The following is a 9,168-nucleotide window of genomic DNA, read 5'->3' as shown; positions in this document are numbered from 1 at the left end:
GTATAGATAAATCAAATCAAAACAAAACAAAACCCAATAAAACAAGCCCTAATTTGTAGTATTTGCAAATTTCTGAGGTATAAATGCTAACATTAAAAAATTTAAAAGTTGGCTTTTGTGAGGCAGTAAAGCTGACTTGAGCCCACTTTGTATAAAGGTGAACACTACTGCATTCTATCTTGAATGAACTCATAAGGAACGTACTAAAATGGAAACAGCAATGGATTTGTATTCAGTGGATATGATCTTAAATCTTATCTTTGCTACTTATTACCCATATGATCTTGGACAAATCATTTACTGTCTTTAGTCATTAGTTTCATCATCTGTAAAATGAGGATATGTCCCTTAAGTGCTTTAAATCTATCATCCCCAACCTGGGGGGGGAAGTAATGCATTGTATACAAATAGCTATAAGTACTGAACAGGACTGGTTAAAAGAAATAGAATGTTTCATCTGGAAAAGAATTTTTTTTTGAGGGGGGTGTTGTTTATAGGAAAAAATCACAAACATATACTATTCGAAGGGTTGTAACACAATAGAGGGTTTAATCTTGTTTTGCCTAGTCTCAAAGGGCAGATCTAAGAGCAGTGGGTAAAAGCTGTAGAGACCAATTTAGACATGATATAAGGAAAAACTTTTTAATGATTTCTCCCCTATTAGATTATATGCTTTTTAAGGGCAGGGACTATCTTTTACCTTTTTTTGTATCCTCAGCATTTTATACATTTTATTAATTTATTGAACAATTAAAACTATTAAAAAATGGCATGGTCTTCCTTAAATTCTACTTGACTAATAAACCTAGCAAATTTTTTCATCAGAATTATGATGGGAGAAACAGTAGCCTATATAGGCTTCTAGAAATGACTGCATCATCAGAATTTTTTCAGTTATAGCTTAGATGACCATTTGTGATTAGATTAGGCTACTGAAGATCCTTCCAACTTTAAAATGTGGTGATTTTCTGAGAAATATAAACAATGTACAATAAGTTTTTGGAGTAAGGGAAAGTAATTTTTGACTAAAGTAATTGAGGAAAATTTAATAGAGGAATATGAACCTGACTTTAAAGGATGACTAGGCACTTTTCTCTTTACATGGTCTTAAAATCTTAAACTTAAGGAAAAAAAATTAAATCTAGTAAGAAAGCTAATAAAGCTAAATTATATGGGAAGAATGAGAGATAAATGCTTTGCTTTTTATGGGGGAAAACACATACATAAAGAGTAAAGGCCATATTGTACCCCAGATCTGTAGTTGGTCTCATTGGAATTGTAAAATTTTATAGTAATGTCTTAATTAGTTTTATCAATTACTTTATGAGAAGCACAAAAATAGTATATTATTTGATAGCATATTTGTGAATTATACATTTCTTTTTATTGCTTTTTGTATTGTTAATCTATTTCATAAAAAGGTGGCAGCTAGTTAAAACAGATGACAACTGCAAAAAGGTTTTTAAAAGGTACTACAAAAAAATCATGCACACACTCCTTCCATTTTAGTGTTGGATTGTAATCTTTTGAAGTTGAAGTTGAAGGATCTATTGTTCATACAAAAGCTGACTGAAAATTTCCAGATTATATGGCAAGAGGAGGTTATATCCCAGGAATTCAAGGATGCCTTCATTGTCCATTTCTATAAAGGTTAAAGGTAATAGCTTGTCCCATGACAACCATAGGGGAGTCTGTTTTAGTCATCTCTGGCAAGATTTTTGCCAGAATCCTTCTTAATAAGTTGATCCTACACTTGGAAGAAGATCAACTACCTGAGATGCAGTGTGGCTTCAGAAGAAGTGACTATCGAGGAATAGTCAATATGGTGTTTGCTGCCCAAAAACTCCAGGAGAAATGCTTTGTCTGTAGAAAATGTTTGTACTTCTGACCAAGACTTTTGATGCAGTCAGTCATAAGGGCTTATGGAAAATTATGTATAATTTGGTTGCCCAGAAAAGTTCATCAGTATTGTACATCAATTTCATGATGACATACTTGCTCAAGTTCTAGACAATGGAAAATGCTCTTGTCCATTGGAGTCACCAATCGATTCACAGTCACCAATGGATGAAAAAGACTGTGTGCTTATTTCCATTTTTTTTTTTAACATGATGCTTTTAGCTATATGTCAAATGCCTTCAATGAGGAGAAACATGGCCTTAAGGTCAGCTATCACACTGATGGTAAAATTCTTCAAATTACTTAATAGGGAATGAAAAAAGAAAGTCAGGAATATAGGGAATTTAATTGTAGCCATGTCCACAAGGAAGAAAGTAGTAGTGGGGGTAGGGAGGAGATTCCCAGTGATGGCTTCATTAACCTTAGTAAACTTATAGACTGGGTGGCTGGGAGTATACCAGTCAAATCACTTTTTACCATTCCATACTAAACTACAAGTGAGCTTGATCAATAAGCCCAAATCATTATATTTAAAGTAAAATTCTGAAGTGCTATTACATTTCTGGCTTTAACAGCCTTCCTTTAGTGCCTTTACTGAGAGCTATCTTGACACAAACATAGATAACAATAATAAAACAAAAAATATAAATTAATAGTAAAGATTAAAATAGCATAACCAAAATGAGGAAACACAATAAATTGCAACTAATGAATCTCTATTTAAAGACTTTTTTTTTAATGTGAGAGGAATGTTTATGAACAGTTCTGTATCATATAACCTTCATATTTTAATTCCCTATAACATTAGTCTCTGTTTTCAAGCATAAGGAACTCTTCTTAATCCTTCCCGTACCCACCCTTGATCCAACCTAAAATTTCCCTACCCACTCCTGGCCATACATGTATTATTGTCTTGGTGAATATTTGTCGATTGGGAATATGTATGACTGGATATGAGCCCCTTGCAATAATTCCCTGCTCCCCAAGTGTTGGAAAACCACAGTATAGGAATCATTGTCCCATGGCATTTTACTGAAAAATACAACTTCCCGCACAAGCAAATAATGTTTGAATTTCTGCTTCTCAGTCAGCTAAAGAAATGCAACATTTACACAGATTTCATTTCTGGTTCTATCCTAGGGAATTATAAAATCATTACAAAAATATTTGTGATTGTCTTGCCTTTTGCATCTGTTTTATATATATTTTTTCTCCTTTAAAGTAAAAGACCTATTGCTTCCTAAACAAAAATTTAGCACACTTCTTATACAGTCTTGTAAATTCTAGACACCTGAAATCTGTATATATCTTTATCTCTCCATTCCTGTTTTTCTCATTTCTGAAGTAGAGGTGATTCTGTTTTCGGTCAAGTCAATCTCTTTACCTGTGCCCTTCATTCAATTCCTTTTCTTTTCCAGGAGCTTGACCTATTGATCAGGCTGTCACTCTCATCTTCAGTCTTTATCTATGGATCTTTCCTAGCTGTTTACAAACATACCTAATTAAATTCTAGTTTTAAAACATACTCACTTGACTATGCCATCACTACAGACATCATTCAATATTTCTTTACCCTTTCATTCCCAATCTTTTATAAAGAATTTTCCTTATCAAACACTTATTTCTCAATTATTTCATCTCACCAGTCAACTGAAATTGTTCTCTCCAAGATTACTAATGATCTCCTAATTGCTAGATCTGATGACATTTTCTCAGTTCTCATTCTCTTTGACTTTTCTGTAGCTTATTATATTATTGATCACCTGGTCCTACAGATATTTTCTTTCCATTGGCTTATTTTTTACATTACTTTTTCCTGTTTGACTATTATTTGTATGCTTACTTTCTCTCAGCCTTCTTTGCTGAATAATCATCCATCTTCTGATCTAATCACATTACTAAGATATATAAGAGGTAAAAATAAAAACTCTGTAAAAAGGAAGAGAGATATAGGATGACAGTTCAAAGTGATGACAGGTTTTTTTTTTTTTTTTGTTTGTTTGTTTGTTTTTTTAAAGATGAGGGAGATCTGGGCATGTTTATAGCCAAAAGAGAAGAAGCCAATAAGAGAATGAAATTTAAGGAAAGAGGGAAATTATCAAAGGGGAAACTTTCTGGAATAATAAGAAGATATCGGATCAATAGCACAAGTAGTAGATCTTAATATTATCAAAGATAAGTTCCTCTGAAACTGCAGAAAAAGAGGCGAAAAATTGGAGATAATATTGAGGAAACTTGAGGCATAAAAATGCAGACAAAAGAGAGTTCATTTTGGAAGGCCTTAATTTTTTTTTTCAGTGAAAATGTGAGACAAAGTTCTTTGTTGAATAGGAGGATTAAGAGGATGGTATAAGTGAGTCAAGGAGAGAAGGAAAGATTTGCATTAGATGCTGTAGGGACTGTAGGAGAAAGAAAATGAGAAAAATAAGGACCTAGTTAAGATTAGAGAACATAACTTTATTTATTGATTGTTTGATTGATTAAAACTGTTTATTTTCAAAACATATGCATAGATAATTTTCAACATTTAGCTTTGCAAAACCTTGTGTTCTAAAATTTTTTTCCTTTCCTTCTCCTTAATTCCTCCCCAAGTAATCCAATTTTTTTTTTTAACACTTGTATACTATTTTTTATTTATATCTTAAAATTTAAACAGTTTTCTGGGAATAAACTCTGTGAAGTAATGATGATTCTTTTTTATTAGACTTGAACCTTTTTAAAAACCTCCAGGAAATCTCAATGCTTGTTTTTTAGGGGTAATCCACGAGTTCATTTTGGTTGAAAGAAGATAGAATATTAGTCATTTTGCAACATCAAAATGATTACATGAGTCTGGACAGCATTCCCGTCCCTGTCTCTATGTGGAGGTTCCATTAAATTCATTGCAATAGAGATGGACATTTTATATTCATAATGATCCAACATCTGTGCAATCTTTTCATGAGATACCCCATGTTTATTTACTTTTTTCTAATTCCTCAGGATCAAATTTCCACCAGTTTCAGGTTTGTGAAACTCCACTTGGTATTCTTTGCCTATAGCCATTTCCACATATGGTTTAGTTTCCCAAGCTTGGGTATTAGTGTTATCTATTATAACTGGAGATCTTCCTTGATCAATAGTTTTCTCTGCTCTGCTCTGGTTCCAATCATGGGCATCACCAAGTTGTCTAACATTACATAAGTACCCATTTTGATGCCAAAAATAATTATCAAAAATAATTATCAGTGCTGAAGACAATTCCCCCACAATTATGACCAAGCAGAACATGAGACAATGTTATTTTACTGGAGCCAGGCAGACCTCTTAAAAGAATAAGTGGTCTCTTTAACTTTTTCTCTTGAAACTGCTGGTTTATAAGCCTGTCTGTTTTCTTCATCTGAAGAAAAGAAGGGTCTTCCCAAGATTCTTCTCTTGTTTCACAAAAACCATTACTGTCTTGTCCATCTTGTTCATTGTGGTCATTTCTAGAGGCCTGTATGCTACTGTTCCTCCCTTCATAATCAGAATATCTTTAGTCTGATCAAATATTGGACAATTCCAATTTGTGTTTCCACTGTTTATATTATATCCATTGTACATTTCACATAATTTAACATTTTGACCATGGAAAACATTTGGTGGTGGAGATGGAGAGGGATTAAATCTTTGAACATTTAAATGATAATTGAACCCAGAAGGAAAAAGGCTATGAGGAACTAAAGAGGATTCCATTGGTTGCCATTTGGGCCTAATGGAAGGAATTGGGTTGTTTAAAAAAAATGTAACTTTCACTTGTCCATAAACTTCCTATTCAGTGTTCCAGCCAACTGATTCATTACTAAAATATTGCTCGTCACCAGGGGGTGAATGTATAGTACTAAATTAAATATCTTTCTTTTCTTCAGAAGATTTTAAATTGTTATTGTAATGACTTTGATAATATAAACTAAATTGTCCTGAGGTTTAAATTCATGACAATTACCTTCCAAATCTTCTTTTTTACTCTCAAGTTCCTGAATTTCTATTAAAACTGAGATAACTCATTGTGTATATTCAGAAAGGTTCTGTTTGTTTTCTAGTCCACCAGCAACTTTTTCTGTGTGATGTTTTCTTTTATCTCATTCATTTTCCTCAGGATTTTTGTAAATAGATCCTAAGAATGCTTTATTTGTCCTCTATTCCACTTCTTCTCCGCTAACTGGGATAGCTACCTTGTGATTTCTTTCCATTCTAATATCTTTACTATTTCCAGAAACACAAGTATAGTTATTTCTAGATATTTTGCTAATGTTCATGGATCCTACTGTAGAATTTCATGCTGTAGGTCTGAATGAAATGATTCAACAATATCTGGCTTTTTATAAGGGATTACATCTCTTAAAGATTTCAACAAAGAGTTTTCAGTCTCCTGAGTTTTTTCATTTTGCTTTTCATCAAAGATGGATAAAGGTGTCTAGTTATTTTCTGTTTTTTCTTAGAATCTGTGAAAATGATCACCACCATCATGGAATATGGTAAAAATTTCTTCTCTTGGTTTCATTTTTTATTGCATGTTTCACTTGCTAGGTTTTTTTAAAAATCATGTCCCAAAGACAGTGTAATTTTCACAATAAGACATGTATGTGAGAAAAAAGAAAAGCAAGTCTGGAAGGTCTCAGTTCTCTGGGCTAGTGGCCATGGGTGAGCTCCTGGGACTCTGTCCACAGCTGGCAGTGTCTCTGCTCTCAAGCAAGATGACCAGTAATTCAATACATTAAACAGATACAATTCTTCTATACATATTTCTACAATTATCAAGATACACAAGAAAAACCAGATTAAAAATGAAAAAAAAATGAAAAAGAAAACAAAATTCAAGCAAACAATAAAAAAGGTGAAAATACTATGTTGTGATCTACACTCAGCCCCTACAGTCCTCTCTCTTGGTGCAGATGGCTTTCTTCATCACAAGACCTTTGGAATTGACTTGAATCACCTTGCTGTTGAAAAGAGCTATGTCCATCAGAATTGGTCATTGTATAATCTCACTGTTGCTGTGTACAATGTTCTAGTTCTACTCACTTCACTTTGCATCAGTTCATGTAAATCTCTCCAGATCTTTCTGAAATCATCCTCCTGATTGTTTCTTATAGAACAATAATATTCTCTAACATTCATATGTCATATATTTTTCAGCCAATTGATGGGCATCCACTCAGTTTCCAATTTCTAGACACTACAAAAATGGCTGCTACAAACATTTTTGCACATGTGGGTTCCTTTCCCCTTTTTATGATCTCCTTGGGATACAGGTCCAATAAAAACATTGCTGGATCAAAGGATACAAACAGTTTGATAGCCCTTTGGGTATAGAAGATACTTGATTGGCTCAGAAGACTAAAGATTCAAAATGTTATTATCATTTCTTCACCACTATTATTACAAAATAGGCTCTAGTTGTACTTTAATGCTTGCTGATATATCACAATGAGTAACTCAGGCAAGCATATCAATTCAGCATGTTCTTAAGCTTATCCTTGTTGTATATCCTTTTTCTGCTTTGGCCAACTAAATCTTTTTTTTTTTTGTTAATTGTTAAATGATGTCTGAATATCTCATTTTATCCTAATAAAGAACCTAAACTGTCAGGGGACTGGCTTAAGTTAAACTCAGTCAAGCACACCTACAATTCAATTCCTCTTCATCTCCATCTCTGGGAATCCTTATTTTAAAATCTCAAAAAAGGAATCTATCATAAAGCTTTTATTGATCTCTGTCAGTTTTTGGTGATTTTTTTTTCTCCTCACTTTTTTTCCGATATCCCTTTTATGTAGATGTTCTGCCACTTGTAATCATCATTACATCTTGGAGCAATGAGGGATTTTAGTTGGACAATTAGAGAAAAAATGATATAACATAGCTTTACAAGTAGAGAAGACCAGATAAGTGGGAGGTTTCTTCCTTCTTTCCTTCTTTCCTTCCTTCTTTCCTTTCTTCCTTCCTTCCTTCCTTCCTTCCTTCCTTTCTTCCTTCCTTCCTTCCTTCCTTCCTTCCTTCCTTCCTTCTTCTTTCCTTCCTTCTTCCTTCCTTCCTTCCTTCCTTCCTTCCTTCCTTCCTTCCTTCCTTCCTTCCTTCCTTCCTTCCTTCCTTCTTTCCTTCCTTCCCTCCTTCTTCCTTTCTTCTTTCTTTTTTTCTTTCCTTCTTTCCTTCCTTCCCTCCTTCTTTCCTTTCTTCTTTCTTTTTTTCTTTCCTTCCTCTTTTTCTTCTTCCTTCCTCCCTCCCTTCCTCTTTCCCTTCCTTCTTCCTTCCTCCCTCCCTTCCTCTCTCCCTTCCTTCCTCCCTCCCTTCCTCTCTCCCTTCCTTCCTTCCTTCCTTCCTCTCTCCCTTCCTTCCTTCCTTCCTTTCTCTCTCCCTTCCTTCTTCCTTCCTTGCTTCCTTCCTTCCTTGCTTCCTTCCTTCCTTCCTTCCTTCCTTCCTTCCTTCCTTCCTTCCTTCCTTCTTCTGTCCCTCCCTTCCTCTCTCCCTTCCTATTTTTTTGATTTGAGTTTCTTTTGTTTTCATTCATTCTTTCTCTCCCTGTACCATGATTCCCTAGAGTTTCTGAGTTGGCATCTGATAACTCATTCTCTTAGATGCTTGAGTTCTGAACTATATTATTTCGTTTAAATGCTTTACTCTCTCTCCCCCCTCCAAAGAAGAACCAAATGTTAAATTTCCTAGAATGTCCTAGAAGTATTTTCTAACTGTTGATATCTAGGGTCTATGAGAATGGCTGGTTCACAACTATATGATAAATGTGCTATTTTAAAAAATCATTATTCTATACTGTTTATTTGTGTAACTTCTATATTCAGAGTGAAAAATTTGTCTATTTCTTTGTAGTCAATTCTATTTACCAATGTTAAATGATTAGTACTTAATGAAGTTCAGGAAGGTCAAGAAGAAAGTGATTTTTGACCAGCAATTTGGGAATCAGAGCTGTTCTCTCTCTTTTTATATTCTTCTTTTAATTTAATATTTTTAATTTTCTTAGTTACATGCAAAACAATTTTTTTACATTGTTTCTATAACTTTGAATTCTAGATTTTCTCTCTTCCCATCCTCACCCTCTTTTTAAAATATTTTATTTTATCTTTTTTATTACAGCTTTTTATTTACAAGACATATGCATGGGTAATTTCTCAGCACTGACAATTGCAAAACCTTTTTTTCCAACTTTTCCGCTCCTTCCCCCCACTCCTTCCCCCAGATGGCAGGTTGACCAATACATGTTAAATATGTTAGAGTATAAGTTAAATACAATATATG

The 9,168-nt window shown here is 33.8% G+C and overlaps 1 pseudogene; it reads right to left on the bottom strand.

The window, feature by feature from the left end:
* Window positions 1-4,695: 4,695 nt before the first annotated feature.
* Window positions 4,696-5,613, bottom strand: LOC127545018 (NEDD4-binding protein 2-like 2; annotated as a pseudogene).
* Between the last annotated feature and the right edge of the window lie 3,555 nt (window positions 5,614-9,168).

The sequence above is a fragment of the Antechinus flavipes genome, chromosome 1 (genome assembly GCF_016432865.1).
Source record: "Antechinus flavipes isolate AdamAnt ecotype Samford, QLD, Australia chromosome 1, AdamAnt_v2, whole genome shotgun sequence".
NCBI lineage: Eukaryota > Metazoa > Chordata > Mammalia > Dasyuromorphia > Dasyuridae > Antechinus > Antechinus flavipes.
The sequence above is the reverse complement of the archived record's forward strand: the minus strand, read 5'-3'. Positions and strand labels throughout refer to the sequence as shown.